The sequence below is a fragment of the Mustela erminea genome, chromosome 2, assembly GCF_009829155.1.
Source record: "Mustela erminea isolate mMusErm1 chromosome 2, mMusErm1.Pri, whole genome shotgun sequence".
NCBI classification, from domain to species: domain Eukaryota; kingdom Metazoa; phylum Chordata; class Mammalia; order Carnivora; family Mustelidae; genus Mustela; species Mustela erminea.
In genome coordinates this window covers 147,023,580-147,042,828 of record NC_045615.1, presented here as the reverse complement: position 1 = coordinate 147,042,828, position 19,249 = coordinate 147,023,580, and the positions used below count along the sequence as shown (strand labels likewise).

Below are 19,249 nucleotides of genomic sequence, written 5' to 3'. Positions count from 1 at the left end.
AGTAAACTGACAGCTCATAAAAGTAGAAGTCGAAAGTAAATTTTAACAAAACATATCAAAAACTTTTTTAAAAAGTCATAAACTAGTACAAGTAATTCTACCACTAAAAATTTATTCGAGGGAATAATCACTTACATACAAAAAATGTATAAAAATATGTATCTCAGTAGAATTTATGATAGACAAAATGTAGTAAGATGACAGCAAAAAGGTAGTTAAATAGGTTTTTATCCTCATATATGTGTATATCTATTTGTTTATTTAAAAGATAACTATGAATATACACTAAAATGCTGACCATGGTTTCCTCTGGGTATGGGACTATGGGTAATATTAATATTCTCTCTTTGCAAAACTTTCTAAATTTTCTATAATGAGTACGCATCACTTTTACAATATAAAATCTGATTAACATTTTTAAATTATTAAAATTTGAATACTTTTAAGATATAAAAATTTTAACAAAAATGTTTAGTGAATAAAGGTATGTTCACCAAAAATACAAATCCAAAGATATTAAGTTACCTGTTATAACTTGTTTAGCCTTTGTAAAACTCTATTAAAAAAGGTTCAGTTAATTAAGTGTGTGCCTTTGGCTCAGGTCATGATCCCAGAGTCCTGAGATCGAGCCCCACATCTGCCCCTCACCCCGCTCATGCTCTCTCTCTCTCTCTCATTGTCGTTCTCAAATAAATAAATAAAATTTTTTTCTAAGTTTTTATTTTCATTTTTGATGAAAAAATACTACCTGTTTTTTTGTACATACTCTATTTTGTGTTTACTGCTTCATGGCCCATTCTGTAGTTTAAGTAGTGGCTGACAACTTTTGCTTTGCTCATCTGACTGGCAGCTATCATGTGAATGCCAGACTTATCTTTATGCAAATTTCCAAAGGTCACCATTTATGCATGTAAATTCTGAAGGGCACTAACTCTACAGCTGACAGATTCTGACAGCCACTATATCTCCAAGAATGGAATAAGCAGGGATGACTGACTGAATAATTAATGTGCTTTTACTCTGCCCATGGCCAGTTTTTACATCCTACACTTTTTGACTGGTTTTGAAATTAATTAGAAAATTTAATTTCATAGCAAACCAAAACTTTCTTTCTAATTTCTATAAACAAATGGAAAAATGAGACAATTAATGACCCTCGGTTCAAGGTGTTACATGAGTAGCAATCACTGTTATCTAGAGATAAAAATTAATATATAGCTATGAATGTTATTTCTGTAGAAAAAAAAAACATTAATTATTATTATTGTTTAAAAAACACAAAAGGAAAGCTCTATAAAGCTTAGTAAATGGTGCCACCAGCACTGGGTTGTCACTTCCAACCTGAGTCTCATCCCACTGAGACTTGAACCCTCACTACCAAAATGCAGTCACTAAGACCTGTCAATTTACCTTCTAAATAGTCTCAAAGGAATTACGACAACTCAGTCCCCAGGACTGCTGCCTTAAACCAAGTCTTCATCACCTGACCTAAGCTACGGCAAATATTTCCCAGATAATCCTCATGCCTGTAGCTGCGGGTACCCCCACAGTTCCCACCTTTCTAATACCCACATCTTTCTAATCTCGAGGTCTGTTGTCCAATATAAAGACACTTAAAAATAGAAACTAAATGGATGTTATAAAGAGAAAATATTTAGAATCTATTTACTAATGAGAAGAGACAATGAACAAAATTGTGTGTCCTATGATAATATTTCCGGAGAAAAATAAAGCAGGAGAGGAATGCAGAGGGGTACCCCCAGGCAATTTCAATTTTAAATAGGATGTTGAGGGAAGGCTGCCATGAGAAGAGGATATTTAAAGCGTAGGAACTAAACATGGGGAGAATAGTGATTGGGGGAGGAACCAATACGCTTAAGGATCCCAAGTCGAATGACCCAGCGTGTTCAGCAAATGGCAATGAAGTCAGATAGCCGGAGTGCAGAGGACCCTGGAACTGGAACAGGGTTCCGAGCGCTCTGCATAAAATGATGCAGCGATTGGGGCGCCTGGGTGGCTCAGTGGGTTAACGCCTCTGCCTTCGGCTCAGGTCATGATCCCAGGGTCCTGGTACCGAGCCCCACATCAGGCTCTCTGCTGAGCAGGAAGCCTGCTTCCTCCTCTCTCTCTGCCTGCCTCCCTGCCTACTTGTGATCTCTCTCTGTTAAAAATAAATAAATAAAATCTTAAAAAAAAAAAATGATGCAGCGAGGAAAAGTGAAGGCTGTTGTAGTTCCTTAGGCAAGAGGGGACTGTGACCTGGACGCAGGTAACAGACAAGAAGGTGTTTGTAAGTGGTCAGATGGTATGTGCTGATGGATGTGCAATGTGTACAAAAGAAAATTCAAGATTCACTCCCAGTGATTTATGTTCAAGGAATTGGAAGAACGGAGCTATTAAGCAAAAGTTTTCTGAAAGTGATGCTTCTTTTTTTTTTCTTAAGATTTTTTTAATTTATTTGATAGACAGATCACACCTAGGCAGAGAGGCAGGCAGAGAGAGAGGGGGAAGCAGGCTCCCCGCTGAGCAGGGAGCTCGATGCGGGGCTTGATCCCAGGACTCTGGGATCATGACCTGAGCCGAAGGCAGAGGCTTTAACCCACTGAGCCACCCAAGTGCCCCTGAAAATGATGCTTCTGAAAAGTCATATTATTACATATTACTTTATTTATTTTTAATTATTTTGAAAACTTTGATTTGACATTTTATGGTGAAATCCTTTCAAAGAGGTACACCTGGGTGGGTCAGTCAGTTAAGCATCCAACTCTTGATTACAACTCTGGTCATGATCTCAGGGTGGTGAGATCAAGCCCTACATCGGACACCATTCTCAGCATGGAGTCTGCTTGAGATTTTCTCCATTTCCCCTCTATCCCTCCCCCAGCTTGTTTTGCATTCTCTTTTTCTCTCTGTGTCAAATAAATAAGTAAATAATTTTTTATTGGACGGTTAAAATATTTTTTATTGGATGGATATTTCAATGGATAAAAATCCATTCAGAGGTCATTTACTATGGAAACTATATTTTCTCCAGTACATCCTTCCTTTGAGGTTCAAAAAATTACTGTTCATTTTACAAGCACTTAGTGTTTGTAAGTGTTTAGATATACCTAAAAAATACTGTAGCAGTTGTTATATTAATTATAAGGTCAACTTTCTTATAGTTTGCAATGAAAATGAGCAACAAGGAAAGGTCTGAAATGTTCTTCTCACAACCCTATAAATACCCTGAAGCACTCTGGAGATGTCTTGGCTGGAAAATTAAGCTCTAGTCCGGCAAACATGATACTTACACTGGCGGCTCCAAACCTACTTTTCCAGACTCATCTCCTAACACTGTCTCACTGCATGAGTAATCCTTTAACAACATTAGAAATATCAGTCTTTCGATGGCCATTCCTTGTTCCTTTGTGTATTCTTTCATAAGCTCTTCTGTTGGCTTGGAATGCATGATCTCACCTTCTCTACCTCAACAACCCCTCAGTGAATTTCATAACTTCTATGAAGATTTCAAGAGCCTCCAACTAAAGTGACTTGCTCCCACTTTTGTTTCCTTAATAGTTTGCCAGTGACTCTTATAAAATGTATATAGAAATTTCTATAGAGTTTCAGATCTTTCCTAACAGTGTTTAAATCCTCCAGAGTAACTATATCTAAAAGAAGAATATCAACAGGAAATTTTAATGCCTACAAAGGTGAGTGCAATATTTTATAGTCTTTTTATATTCTTAAATCACTCAGTACTTTTCGAGTAAAAGGTACAGAATCTTTGAAAATAGACTTATAATAATTTATAATATATACCATTATATAAACAACTCAAAATCAATGAATATGATTTAATATGGATAAGAAAACTGGTATTTCTGCTTTTAAGCTGTATATTTATAATAATTTGTATCCTAGATAGTACTAGATAGTATAATAATTTGTATTCTAGATAGTACAAAGTCACTTTACAGAAATTAACATGGTAACTTCAAGAATAAAGGAAATTCCAATTTTACTACTGGTTGATTAATATAGAGGCCTACTTGCCTTCAAATGATTCGCTGAAAAAGATGCAAATAATTTGTGTTATTAATATATGTAATATAATTATTTTTCATAACACATTTATTGTTCATCTAAGTATACCTCCTTAAGTGGAATTTTGTATATTTTTTGGAAAATAAAATTGGTAATTCTTGGCAACAAATAAACAAATCTAAATATGTAAATTTATTTGTCCCAAGAAATGTCAAATTTGTCTTCCCCAAAATATACAAAATTCCATTAAGTAACTCATTAAACAATTTTCAATATGATCCTCGTAACAACATACATTAACTTCATTGAAAACATATTAAATACATTTTGAAATTACTAACAATTATGATTGGCAAAAATTATTTAAAAGTTACCTTAATTTGCTCTTCAGTTGCTAAAAGTCCATGTTCTTTTCCTCCGATTTACTGAACATTTAAACATTTCTGTAAAAAAAAAAAAAAAGACATCAGATGATGAGAAATGGTTATACTTTTAGGACTATTTGTGTATATTTAACGTATGTTTTCTTATTGGTCAAGTGCCTTTTTTCTCACAATGCTTGAGGTATAGCAGCAGAACCATGGTATAAAAAATGAAATTCTATTTACTTCTGAAACATTGTCTTCAACTATCTAATTTACTGTATTATTTACTGAAAATAATTAATGAATTTGGTAGGTGTGGGAATTTAAATTAATTTTAAAAAGATGCAAAGGACACCTGGGTGGTTCATCAAGTTAAGCAACTGACTCTTGATTTCAGTTCAGGTCATGATCTCAGGTCCTGGGATCGAGCCCCAGGGCAGGCTCCATCTCAGTGGAGACTGCTTGAGACTGTCTACCTCTTCCTCTGCTCTTCTTGCTCATGCTTTCTCTCATATAAATAAATCTTAAAAAAAAAAGAAAAGAAAGAAAAGGTAAGTGTCTATTGCAAGAAACCAGTGAATTTCCTAGAACTCATAGAACTTATTTTTTTTTTAAGATTTTATTTATTTCTCTGAGAGAGAGACAGTGAGAGAGAGCATGAGAGAGGAGAAGGTGAGAGGGAGAAGACAACTCCTGGTGGCGCTGGGAGCCCGATGCGGGACCCCATCCAGGACTCCGGGATCATGACCCAAGCCAAAAGCAGTCGCTCGACCAACTGAGCCACTCAGGCACCCACATAGAACTTATTTTTAGAACTTATATCTTCCTTTATTTGTTTTTTAAAATATTTATTTATTTTGGAGAGAGAGTGAAGGAGAAAGAGAGCACGCACATGGCAGGGGGGTGGGGTGCAGAGGGTGAGGGAGAGTATCCTCAAGCAGACTCTTCGCTGAGGGTGAGGCCGGCCTCCTGACTCCGGGCTCAATCCCAGAACCCTGAGATCATGCCCTGAGCCAAAGCCAAGAGTCCAACACTCAAAGGACTCTGCCACCCAGGCATCCCCTCAACAGATACTTCTAGTAAGATCCTAGGATGTCTTTAATCTACTTTTACCATCAGAAGTGTTGTGGGGGAAAAAAAAATTGAGGAACACCTTAATATATATCTTGCGACTTGATCATATATACAAATACGTGCTTTGTGAACTCATGTGCATGGAGACCATGATTACAATAATTTAAACAAATTCAGATAATAGGAAAAAAATAATAGGAAGGAATAAACAAAAAAGAGTTTACTTAAGGTGTATTTATAGGGATAATGTTAGTCTTCATTTCCTTTACATTACCATATATTTTCTATTTCTTTTCTTACTAAATTAATATCGACATGACAAACATTTTACCAAAAAGGTAAACAAAACAAAAGAGTAATGTCCTTCAGAGAATTTTCTTTGGGATTTCAATGTCCTCTGTTGGTCCTGCACTTGTCATATCAAGTTTTGAACTTTGTAGTGTGTCCATTTAAGTCCTTTTTATGAGCATCGGCTTCATTAGTTAATTACTATGCTACATAGCATCTATTAAGTTATTAGTAATAGTAAGCTATTAGCAAAAGGTTAAGTAATCATATATTAGCCAAAACAATGACTAAATCCAGTGTCTATTCTATAATCTTGTCCCCAAATGGATAAGGAATTAGATATATGCAGAACTTCATTAACATAAAATTAAAATTAAATTTGCCTTTAATAGAATCCCTATTGATTACCATCAGATATATATGAAAACAAATTAGTATAAAAATATTCACTATTAAAAGCATTATATTTTGGGGCACCTGGGTGGCTCAGTGGGTTAAAGCCTCTGCCTTCAGCTCAGGTCTTGGTCTCAGGGTCCTGAGATCGAGCCCCACATCGGGCTCTCTGCTCAGTAGAAAGCCTGCTTCCACCCACTCTCTGCCTGCCTCTCTGCCTACTTGTGATCTCTGTCTGTCAAATAAATAAATAAAATCTTAAAAAAAAAAGCATTATATTTTGTGTGAGGATTTTAAACTATATTTTTCCCAGCGAGTAACTACCCATATTTGCCCAGTTAGTGAGGTTTCGTACAATAAGAGCAATCCATTCTATATTCGAATGGTATGCTTGACAGCTTGAACAGGCAACTGAGAGCAATTTTTAAGGCAATTTCTTGGCTGTACACATAAGGTATTGTTTCCTGGTTTTTGAAGAACAAGCCCATTCGATCTTACGAATATTTTACAATGTCTGAACAATCACAGGTAATGACAGCACACGCTCTCCTAGAATTACCCTCACCTGGGAGATTTTGCTTCTCCCAATTAGAAAATAAATTCTGAAATCCAAGCATGATATAGTCCACAAAGTTCTCCCTAACAGCACCAAACGGACTCCACCAGACAGAACCAATCCTAGATTCCCTGATGCTCGCACACCCTGTGTATATTCTTCTATTTGGCTGAACCCGTACACTCTAATGTGAATTGCTTCAGAATAGGGACTGTGACTAGTTCCATTGGTATTACCACTCCTAGAACCAAGCACTTAACATGGCCTCAAAAATGCTGACTGGGTAAACAAAACATTTTCTTTTTAGTTTAAAAAAAAAAATTGCAAGAAATGACTGGAAACTGTATTGGCATCACATAAAGTGAGACGAGGAACAAAAATACACCATTATATGTCTTTGAGTTTGTTTGCATAATCATCTTTCTAGGTCCGTTTTCTCTTTGTTCAGAAGATCACAGAATCCCCAATTTACAATCTGGCTATTCAGTGTCTCAGTGATTTACCCAATTACAGCCCCTCCAGGCACATCAGAGCTAGTAGACAACTCAGCAGAACAAGTTTACGCAGGGTCACAGCTTCCTAAGGGGAAGGAGACCAGGTCAGAGATAAATCACAGAAAAAGGAAAGGGAGGATGAACACATGCAAACAGAAGGGAAGAAAAGGTTATCATATCAAGTGATGTTCTTCTATCAGCATAAAGTGTTAGCCTGAATTTCTAGTCCAATTAGTAAACTTGCTCTAAAAGGGATTCTTAAAAGGAGCTACTAGAATAGTTACTTGAACAATTTGACCACTTCAAAGGAAGCACTAAGAATGGACAGAAGATTTAGTGTGTTTGCATCTTCATATTTTTAGCACATTCAAAAGTGACACAAAAAGAAATTCACTAGCAGTTATTGCAGTTCTCTCTACACTTTACAAGTCACATGGAAATACCTGACACTAGATTGCTTTAATGAAAAATCAAAAGCTAAATTAATCCATGCTTTAGAAAAAACCTTGTAAACAAGCAGATATATAAGATAGCAAAAATGGAAAATAAAATTATAAGATTTCATCGGCCAACTTAAAAAGAAGGAATACATAATAAAGATAAATGTTCAAAACAAATTTTCTAATCACGAGATAGCAAGTTTAAAAAGTAAAGCAATAGGGGCACCTGGGTGACTCAGTGGGTTAAGCCTCTGCCTTCAGCTCAGGTCATGAGATCAAGCGCCCCCCCCCACCCCCCACCCCCGCATCGGGCTCTCAGCTCAGCAGGGAGCCTGCTCCCCCCACCCCCCCGAGTCTGCCTGCCTCTCTGCTTACTTATGATCACTCTCTCTCTGCCAAATAAATAAATAAAATCTTTAAAAAAAAAAAAAAAGTAGAGCAACATTCATTCATTCATTCATTCATTCATTCATCAAATATTTACTCTGTGCCCAGGCACAGTTCTAGGTGCTATGGAATCGGAAGTGAACTAAACAGACAAAAATCACATTCACAGGGAGTTTATCTTTCACCTTGTGGTTGAGGCGTGAGAACAGAATGAAAGCAAAAGAAACTGACTACATTCTTCAGACACTTTTTGTATTATTTTTAAATTTTAAATACTTCATATTTTTGAACATTTTATATTCCTATTTAATCTTAATTTTTTTAAGGCTTTAAGGACTTTATATTCTCACTTTGCCTTTATAAAATTCCTCTGAGATTAGTATGAACATTACCTTGTTTATCTTACAAATAAATATTCTGGGACATTGAGTGGCAAAGTCAGAATGTGAATACAAGTAATTCAAATTCAGTCTATACCCTCCAGCTTCTGAAACAGCATTATATTGGCGATCATTGTCTATATTTGAAAAGAGGATGTTTATTATGAAAACCATTATGCTTCTATAAATGAATTCTTTTGGAAATAATCATCTCAGAATTTCATAACTCTGATTACTATTTAAAGGTACCTTGGTATTCTAATATTTAAATGAGATTCCAGGAAATTAAAGTAAAAATTAATCTGGAATTACAATAAAAATATATTTTATTTTCTTGGTCTATGAGGCATTAATTATATTTACGTTACATCTCCTACTGAACTTTCCAGTAAAGGTTCAAGAAGCAATGAAGAATTCATGTATACAAACATACTTTAAAATGATCATTCTAAGGGCACCTGGGTAGCTCAGTCCGTTAAGTGTCTCCTCTCAGCTCAGGTCGTGATACCAGGAGTCTCCCACAGGGCCCCTTGCTCACCCAGGAGCCTGCTGCTCCCCCTACTTGTGTGTGGTCTCTGACAAATACATAAAAATCTTTAAAAAAAAATAAATAAAAATAAAATAAGAGGTGTCTGGGTGGCTCAGTTGTTAAGTGTCTGCCTTCAGCTCAGGCCATGATCCCAGAGTCCTGGGATCAAGCCCCACATTAGGCTCCCTGCTCAGCCAGAAGCCTGCTTCTCCCTCTCTCACTCCCCCTGCTTGTGTTCCCTCTCTCACTGTGTCTATCTTTGTCAAATAAATAAATAAAAATCTTCTAGAAAAAATAAGACAAAATAAAGATCATTTTAGTGTCAGTTAAAAGATGTTTCTCAGCCTAATATGACTGTTGTGTTTTTTTTTTAAAGATAAGTGAAAACTGAGATTTTTAAAAACTACAGTGAATTAGTGAACTATTTCTAAGGTAATATAATTTTTTGGTCAATGAGAGTCCTTAAATCATTTTTAGAACTGAACAGTTAAATACTAGGTGCCACAATTTTATTACTGTAAAAAGAAGTATATAGCCTTCCGTCTATCATTTCCAATTACTTGGAAGTTAAATAAGAAAATATGAGTCAAAACACAGTAAGTAAACACAATAACTGCATTTATGACGTATCTTCATATCTTCAACTAGATCTTCCAATGCTGTCTCTTTAGTTATGATGTTCACATCCTTTTTCCAACCACCCACTGTCAGTTTCTCAATCCACCAGTTATCTTCAAATACCTTCTACTTTCACCCCCTATCAATAACCATCATCATGTACCAACATTTATTTTCTTAGTAGACTGTTCAAATTTGGTTTTCATCTCTATTTCCAATAATTGTACAGGTGAGAAAGGTGCAACTGATAAAGATTATCAGTTATCAGGCGATGGCACTAAGACAAGATCCCAAGGCATTTTACACTTAATCTGGCCTCCTGTTACTTCCGGTTGTTACCATTGGCCCCCACACTTGGAATACTGCAAGCTGTAAGAATAGCACCTTCTTATTCGTGTAGCACCATTTTATCCCTACTCCTGTCTACCTTGCAAACAGCTGCCAGAACAACTGGAGACTTCTTTTTCCCCGTGATGATTTCTTTTTCTTTTTTTTTTTTTTTTTTTGTTAAGATTTTATTTATTTATTTGACAGAGAGAGATCACAAGTAGGCAGACAGGAAGGCAGAAAGAGAGAAGGAAGCAGGCTCCCTGCCGAGCAGAGAGCCTGATGCGGGACTCGATCTCAGAACCCTGAGATCATGACCTGAACCGAAGGCAGAGGCTTAACCCACTGAGCCACCCAGGCACCCTCCCCATGACGATTTCTGCTCATTAATCCACAAAACAGCATTTTTATAGGGTCTGGCTTTTCAAGATCCTCTATAGGATGAATACATTATTTCCTATTATGAACACTACCCCACCAGACAGAATTTCCACATCAGCCAGTCTAGGTTGTTAACTGGCTCCTGAGACAGATTATTCCAGATAGAGTGGCTTGTTAGTGCATCAAGAGCTGTTCTGTGCAATTCTCTACACTTATACGTTGAATATTATTCTAATATTATACTAAGGTCTTATTCTCCAGTGAAATTAGCCTCAACACTTTAGGTACAAACAGGTCTATAAACTTCTGGTGCATTTTAAATGAAGAGTACAAACTTTAGTCCTCAATGTGCTACATTTCCCCATGTGATCATTTTCAGCACCCAAGAATGTAAGCCATTGTATAAAAAAGGGTATCTCAGGTGCAATTTTATATCAATGTAAAACTGGACAAAATTGACAATAACAACTGTTTCGGGACTATGGAAACTGACCAGTCATCCAATAAATTAACTGTTTAGACCAAACAAATTATTTCTGCCTGGAAATTCTACTATCTCTCCCCACAGCCTCCAGCTAGACTCTTAGGTCATAATACAAACCTTAATGAATTTAAAAGAAGCAAAGTCATAAAAGTAGATTATATGACCAAAACAGAATGAAATTTATTTTTTTAAATCCCCACATATTTGGAAATTTGAAAAAAAAAAAACCCTTTATAAATATCTCATATATCAAAGATATCAGAAGATAAATTATTCAACTGAGGAAAACTAAAGCAGAGCATATCATGATTTATGCAGCTAAAGCAGTGCTTAAAAGTAAACTTATAGCCTTAAACACTTAAGAAGAAAAGTAAGAAAAGAAGAGCAAACTAAGCAAAAAGAAAGGAAGAATGAAAGGGAAAAAATGTGTGACCAGAAAATCAATTGTAAAATGAAAACATTCCCACTACTTATTCTGTTATTAAAAATTCCTTATCTTTTCTATCCCTTAGTATCTTTATCTTTAACTTGATTATTAGAATAAATGAGTCATAACCCTCCTTCACTGAAAAATATAATTGGTATTCTTTGGACTAGCCTACAGATCTATAAATGATATTAAAAAATGTATACTACATAGACAACTCATAGTTTATTAATAGAGGGTAAAGACTGTAGATAATCCAAAACACAACATAATTTTGAAAACGTAATCAATATATTAGACACAACATTTTCACTTATGAAAGACTGAACCTCTTACATTTTGTTTGGAAGAAGTCATAATTAATGGAAGATAGGGAAAAAATTATTATGGTGACAGTTTGCCTGCTTGCATACAGAGGGGAGCAGAAGATAGCATAGAATATATTGGACAGGACAGGATAAAGTAGGGTAAGACAGGAAAGGAAAAAAAAGAGAAGGGGAAAAGAAGAACCCTTAATTAGTGTCTACTACATATCATCCACTGGGCAATATCAAGCATTAGAGCAATATATACAAAGACCTTGCCTTCATAGAGAAGAGTTTGTATTTACTAAAATCAAAATAAAAGATCAGCCCTTTTACTTATTTCCGTTCATTTGTAATTCAATTACACAGAGATTGTTTCTTCCTCACAGAAAGGGAAATGTCCTAATGAATCAGTTCATCAGAAGTCAATGGCATGCATAACCCTAAAACTCTCATCCCAGCAGATATGTGCTAAGGTTGAGCAATGGAATGGTATTTATTCCAGGGATTTGTTTCTGCTATATTGCTTCGAGGTATAAACATCCTAAAAGGCAAAGACATTATTCTCTCCCAGGTATCCAAAACTAACACAATACGTTCATACCCACAAACATCTCTTTTTCTGAGTTTAGCCTAGGACTGAATCAACCAACACCTTACCTTATTTTTGGACTATGCAGCCTGCTGTTCAAACCCTAAGGACTTCTGGGTTTCCAGAAAGGTTTATTTCCTCAGCAATGTACCTTTTTTCTTTCTCTACTTGAGAAACAGCTTTTAAGTTATCATATAAAAAGCAATCGTTCAATTTAATCTGTGCATTTACCCCCTTCAAAAGTGCCTATAATTACATATATTTGCATCCTAATTATAGTTTCCAAATTCTACAATAGTAGAGGTTACCAAGCTATTTATAATAAAATATACCTATATTCTAAACTTTTAAATAATCATTTATTGTTAGAAAACACTGAAAACCACCCCATTACTTATATCTTGTTCTGTTTCATTTCATATTCAAAATTTAAACAAGGAACTTTAAAAATGCCTAGAAAGAAAAGTTCTGATATATGAAAAGATCTTTTTCTTTAAACATTATCCTCTCCTTAATTATCAGATTTTTTTAGTTCACAAAAAAATACTTTAACTTTATGGCCATTCTAGTCAATGGTGTAATCTCAAACTATTATATATAGTGAAAATAGCCTAAGAATAAGTTATTGTGCAATGAGTGGTACCAAGTATTTTCTAAAGACTCATGATTGGATATTTATATGTTTATGCAGTTTCTGTCAGTTCTAGAAAAACGATTTTTATCTCCCATGTCGATGAGGCCAAATTGTCAGCTGATATCAATTTCATGGAAAATCCAGTATGCTGGAATCCTAAGTTTTAAAGGATGAGAACCTGGTGTCTAATGAAGTATTCTCTAAGGTTTAAAAGAGTCTGGATTGCCCAGCAAGATGCTGAATCTCAGATAAGCTTCTTCCAAAAATCCTCATTCCTCCGGTCATTTAAATTAAAAAAAAAAAAATCAATAAATGCATTCTAACCAAAGTTTAAAAAGCTTCTGACAAATTGCCTCTGCGAAAGTCCTCTGGACTTTCCAACTGTGCAGGGTGCAGGGTGTGGGATCAAAAAGCAGAAAGAAGGAAGTAAAGAAAGGCTTCTGAGCAAGTGAAAAAAAAAAAAAAAACTAGGTGGAGAACTAGAAGTGATCTGCTTACATATCAAATATCAGATTTCTACTACATTGCTACTCTGCTTTCTCCTTTTTTCTGTCCCATTCTTACATTGCCTGTAGTTCATTACATGAAGCTTTATTTCCCCACTTTGTATAAGATTTCAAGCAGAAAATCTTCAATACTGAAATCTTTAAAATGGTATGCTTTGCATTACACTGTAATAAGTACCTTACCTGAGACTCCACCATCTGGAAATCAGAGCAATTTAACATACAGTCCTATATCAGAAAATATATTTGAAAGAAAAAAAAAATCTCACACTACATTAAAACCCAATGAACTTAACTGACAGAGAGAGAGACCTTTTTCATTCAAGACTTGTTCTTTACATACTCCAGCATTCTAACAATGAGAAATCAGAAGCAGAGGCACCGTTCAGACAAACACCCACCACAATTACTGAAAGTTCTGAGGAAAACTGAAAACTACATCGAAGGAACTCTGCAAAAAGTTTTTATTCAAACTATCAAACATCTGGAGTTTTGCCACTTTTTTTTAAAATTTCATTTATTTATTTGACACAGAGAGATCACAAGTAGGCAGAGAGGCAGGCAGAGAGAGAAAGAGGAAGGGAAGCAGGCTCCCCGCTGAGCAGAGAGCCCGATGCGGGACTCGATCCCAGGACCCTGAGATCATGACCTGAGCCGAAGGCAGCGGCTTAACCCACTGAGCCACCCAGGCGCCCCGAGTTTTGCCACTTTTAACTGGGCGGATAGTTCCCTCAATTTTTCAGAAATGTTTCTGCACCCAAAGAACCCCCCACCCAAGCAAGACTCGCTGTAACTGAAGTTTTACTCATGTACAATTCAAAATTAGTAAGGTCAAATTTACGGGTATTATATAGACAATTAAAAGTTAACAGACTTAAAAAAAAAAGTTAACAGCCTTGATTAAGTATAAAGGATATGTGTCTGTCTGCATGTATTTTACCCACCCCTTTTGAGGACATTACTTTTAAGTATTTATTTTATTTGTATATATAATATGTATAAAAACATGAGAATAAAAATACAAATTTTAATTTATTTAGAGATCACATACTCATGAGGGGGAAATCCGAATCACTCCTTCCAAACAGTGTCCACTAGAATCTTTTAAATTAATTGTTTCTTTGGTGGGGGGCGGGTGGAGGAGAATATTTCTTCATTGGCCTTTTAAAAATAATAAATACTGGGGCGCCTGAGTGGCTCAGTCAGTTGAGCATCCAATTTTTGTTTTTGGCTCAAGTTATGATCTCAGGGTCATGGGATCCGGCCCTAGTCAGGCTTCAAAGACCAAAGAAGTTTAAAAACTTGGCTGAAAAAATTTTTCAGGCCCCCAAATCGATTTTTTTCTTGATGTTTGGTAAAATCCTTACTAATAGGCAACAGGTTTTTTTTTTTTTTTTTAAGTTTTTATTTATTTAACAGAGTGAGATACAGTGAAAGAGGGAACACAAGCAGGGGGACTGGGAGAAGGAGAACCAGGCTTCTGAATCCGGCTGAGCAGGGAGCCAGACATGGAGTTTGATCCCACGACCCTGGGATCATGACCTGAGCTGAACACAGAACCTTAAAGACTGAGCCACCCAGGAACCCCAGGCAATAGCTTTTAAATTCTGTACTTCAATTTTAACATTTATTTGATAAAATGTATGAAAATTTAAAATACATTTATATGTATTAAGATCCCAAGTTGAGAAAAAAAAACTATTTATAGCTATTTTCATTCAACAATCAATCCAGCAAAGAAAGCCACAGTAAACCTGGAACTGGGCTAGCTAACAGCCACCAAATTGAATTAAACATTATTCCTGCTCCCAGAACACTCACAGCCAATTGTACAAATTCTTAATAATGTACAGCACTCTTGGTTTGAAAATATTTAATTATCAACATTAGGGATAATAATAATAATAGCAACAATAACAACACAACAGCAATAAGCTTAAGAGGTCAACTAATGTAATCAAAAGCACAATTTAGATTACAATCTGGACAAACTGTGTTAATAGCACAATGGAGTACAAAGGCAAATATACTGAAAATATTACCTAAATATTAAATAGCAAATAAAAATAAAATCTTTCTCTACTTCACTGCAGGCAAAGAAAGTCAAATGCCACTTGATCCAATTAAGCCAATTTAGGATACACAACTACTTAAAAGCCTGAGCCGTACTAAGTGATGAAGGCAAAATGGATTGAGTCCAAATCTGCTTTATTTGTTTAGATGCTATTTATTATGGCTATATTTTATTATAGGGTAGTAAAAAAAAAATTACAAGGCAACATCCTGTTATTTTCCACTGGGAAAAATGATACAGATGCACTATTAAACCTCAGCTCAGACAGCAACATGTCAGGCTGCACAAAGCTTGAGCCTTCACAATGTGTCAATACACACTGGTGTTTATGTGGCTGATGGTAAAAACTAGCCTAATTATTGCCAGTTAAATGTTCCATAAAATTGTGACTTCATACAAACCTAGAAACTTTGACTCTATACATATTGGAAGAGAAAGTGTTGTTTAAAAAAACAAAAAATAAAACAAACAAACAAAAAAACCACACAGCTAAACCCTGGCCTTTCTTTGAAAAGAATAAAATGTCTTATTTCTCCCCCTAAAACTACTACTCTATTTCCAGGGTAGCTAGCATATCCCGAAATCACTATCATCGAATTGTAAACCGTGAGCCCTATTTCAAACCAGTATCTAATAAGTAGCCTAATTCGTTGAGAACATGAATGAGCTTCACAAAAGAATTAAGAACAAAGGAGAGAGGGAGAGGGGGAGAGAAGACATGGGGGTGGGTAGGAGGAGATACGTGGAGAGAGGGAGACAGCGAGGAGTAACCAAGATACAGTCTCTTAATTATTAAGAACAAATTGTTGATTATCAGAGGGGAGTGTGAAATGGATGGATGAAACAGGTGATGGGGATTAAGGCGCGCGCTTGTCCGGATAAGCACCGGGTGCTGCATGGAAGCGTTAGATCCCTCTACTGTATACCGGAAACCAAAATAACACTGTATGCTAACTATACTGGAATTTAAAAGAAATTTTCAAAAAGAAAGAAACTTAGATTATCATCAATTTCAAAAAGATTAACTGCTTTTATTTTTGATGATTTTTGATGATTTCTTTTTGATGATGTACTTATTTGAGAGAGAGGAAGAGAGAGAGAGAATGAGCACAAGCTGGGCTGGGGAGGGGGGCCGGGGTGGGGGGTCAGGGAGTGAGAGAAGCAGGGAGCCCAACAAGGACAACGTAGGGCTCAATCCCAAGATGCTGGGATCATGACCTGAGGTGAAAGCAGTCGCTTAAGCGGCTGAGCCACCCAGGTGCCTCAAGATAATTGCTTTTCTAATAAGCTCTATAAATATTATCTTTCCTCCTTTCATCATTATTCTCATCAATCTACCTTCATTGTCTAGTGAAAATGTTGCATTATATAGAATTCTAACTATACAAAATAGAAATACTCGTTTTTTTCTCCGTTACTTGAGAGCGAGAGATAAGGAAAATTAGTTTTTTGGTGAGTGTTTGCCACTTCAAAGGACACCAACCTGCGTTCCACAGTTCTACCCACTTTAGGCAGGAAAATACCATGCTGCAGAGCTTGAGTGCTTGGAACTACTTTTAGTTTTGAAGCAGAAGCAGCTTTAGATTAATTGCCATAAAGCGTCCTCTCAAAACTTCTGTTGATCCAAAAGCTGGGAGTTCCTGATGAAAAAGGCACCCCTGCAAAGTACTCCTGGACCACGTGAAAATGTAAAGCACAGACGACACCGAGGAGGGTACACTTTCCTTGTCTCCAATATGTGGATATGATTCTTTTTGAGGTATTTTAGCTCAAATGATCTTGAACCATCAAATAGCCTGTGTTTGTGGAGCCTGCTCTATGCCTGTCCATTTTCCAAAGTATTATTAGTCCCTTCGGCAGCTCTGCAGAGCTAAAGCAAATTAGATTTTACAGTTAAAATAAGTCAGTTATATTTGTGAGTGGTAGATGGCATTAAAGATTTCTCAGTGTGCCTGGGAGGCTCAATGGTTTAAAGCCTCTGCCTTCAGCTCAGGTCATGATCCCAGGATCCTGGGATCGAGCCCCACATCAAGCTCTCTGCTTAGCAGGGAGCCTGCTTCCTCCTCTCTCTCTCTCTCTCTCTCTCTGCCTGCCTCTCTGCCTACTTGTGATCTCTGTCAAATAAATAAATAATATCTTAAAAAAAAAAAAAAAAAGATTTCTTTTGGCATGGTGATCTCCAAAGTCCAGTAGTCAAGTAAACTCAGTATTAGAATCTGTGTTTTGTGTTTTTTGTTTTGTTTCATTTCATTTTCGTTTCTGTTCAGAATAGCCAACTTTGGTTTGGAAGATGCCTGGGCAGTACCATCTGCATGGCAGTCATAATGTCATAACCATGTTTTATGGCTTGAACATAATGATATTAGCCAATAATACCCATCTCATCTTTCATTCCCTTTACCAGATAAGCATTGGGAGTTTGGGGGAGGACTATTTAGAGATTTCCTAGCGCTTAATGTTCCCTCTAGAAATTCAACCTAAAGCTAAAAGTAAGATTTTTCATAATTGTTCTAACAGTTTTAAAAACATGGGAACAGGAGTATTCTTACTCCCATGAAGACCATGAAGACCAGTGCAAGTCACATTACACTAACTTTACGGTTATTACTGAATTTTGGTGATCTCTCCAATGCCCTGTCCTCGCCTGTAAATCTAACCCGTTTGTATCTAAGGTCACCCACATTTAGAACATCCTTCTCCAATTCTCCATCTGTGTTACTGGCTTCATGCATTCATTCATTCACCCCACAACACTGATTTGAAATCTCCTCTGCTTTAGACACTGCAATATTCTGTGTGTTATAAAAATCTACAACAGGAGAATCCTGCTTCCTATGAAACTTAATACCCTGTGGAAACAGAGTTGTATAAATAAATCGTCAAACAACATGAGGTATACACTATTTTTAAAAAGAACTGATAGCTGTAGAGATGCACAACAGGATTTTATGCAAAACAAACAACATTAATCTTGCTTTGTATGTTCATTATTTCACATTCATGTATGAGCCACCACATGAGAATCCCTTGGGAGACAGGAAATACCACTATGGAGCGGTTTGACCAGCAGCCAAATTAACTTTATCGCCGATTATCCACATAATACATAAAATGTATATGTAATAACAATAACTAACCCATAAAGCCTGGCTATGCTGACTACACGCTCTACCTCTGACACTGAGCTTGAACCTAGAGTGTTTGTGTCTCAATTTGCTCAAGTATAAAATCGAGACTATGAGCTATTTGAAAGTGTTATTAAGATTAAAAGAAGTCATCCATGTGAAAGCCGAGAACAGTATTTAGCACATCACAGGCACAATTTTTTAACCTATTAAGACCATAAAAGTTACAATTGACATTTTACATGCATGTACTTTAAAAATATTTATTTATAAATTATATGACATGAGTACCATTCCACAGGTGATGAATCTGCTGCACAAAAAATGTAAAACATTCTCAACACAAGAGAGCTATAAAATGGCAGAGTCATAAGAAAAAATATATCTACAATGTTCACAAAGGACAGAATAAATGACACATATATTGGGCATCATAACAGATAGGCTCACAGTTCTAGCCATTTTAAGAGATAACTGAGTATCACCGCCAGAAAAATACTTGGCAAACAGCAACATTTTTTCAAATTTTAAAAAAATCCTAAATAACTAAATATTATTAGCTTTTGGTTCAATTGATTTTTTAAAAAACTGAGGTCCTTGCCTCAGGAATCCTGACCAAAGGAAGTGTAGGTATCAGTGCATTTTCTTAGTAATGAACCAAAAAGAGTATGTAACCACTTCTGATAGTATTTTGTACTACACCCATCATAAAACTGTTTCAAGGAAGTTTAATCTTTACATTTTTTTGGAGTAAATATACGACTTAGATGTAAAATTTAGATATATAAAATTTAGATGTAAAAATTCATGGCATTTTTGATGAAATTATATACTTGTTTTT

General features: G+C 35.9%; 1 protein-coding gene across 21 annotated transcripts in view; it reads right to left on the bottom strand.

Annotated features, from left to right (window-relative positions):
* ADGRL3 (adhesion G protein-coupled receptor L3) overlaps positions 1–19,249 on the bottom strand; it is an 827,333-nt gene that overhangs the window by 646,583 nt on the left and 161,501 nt on the right. For all 21 annotated transcript variants that reach the window (XM_032334435.1, XM_032334436.1, XM_032334415.1 and 18 more), the window contains exon 2: positions 4,404–4,472. The gene's annotated coding sequence lies outside the window, so the exon portion shown is untranslated. The remainder of the gene's footprint in view (positions 1–4,403; positions 4,473–19,249) is intronic.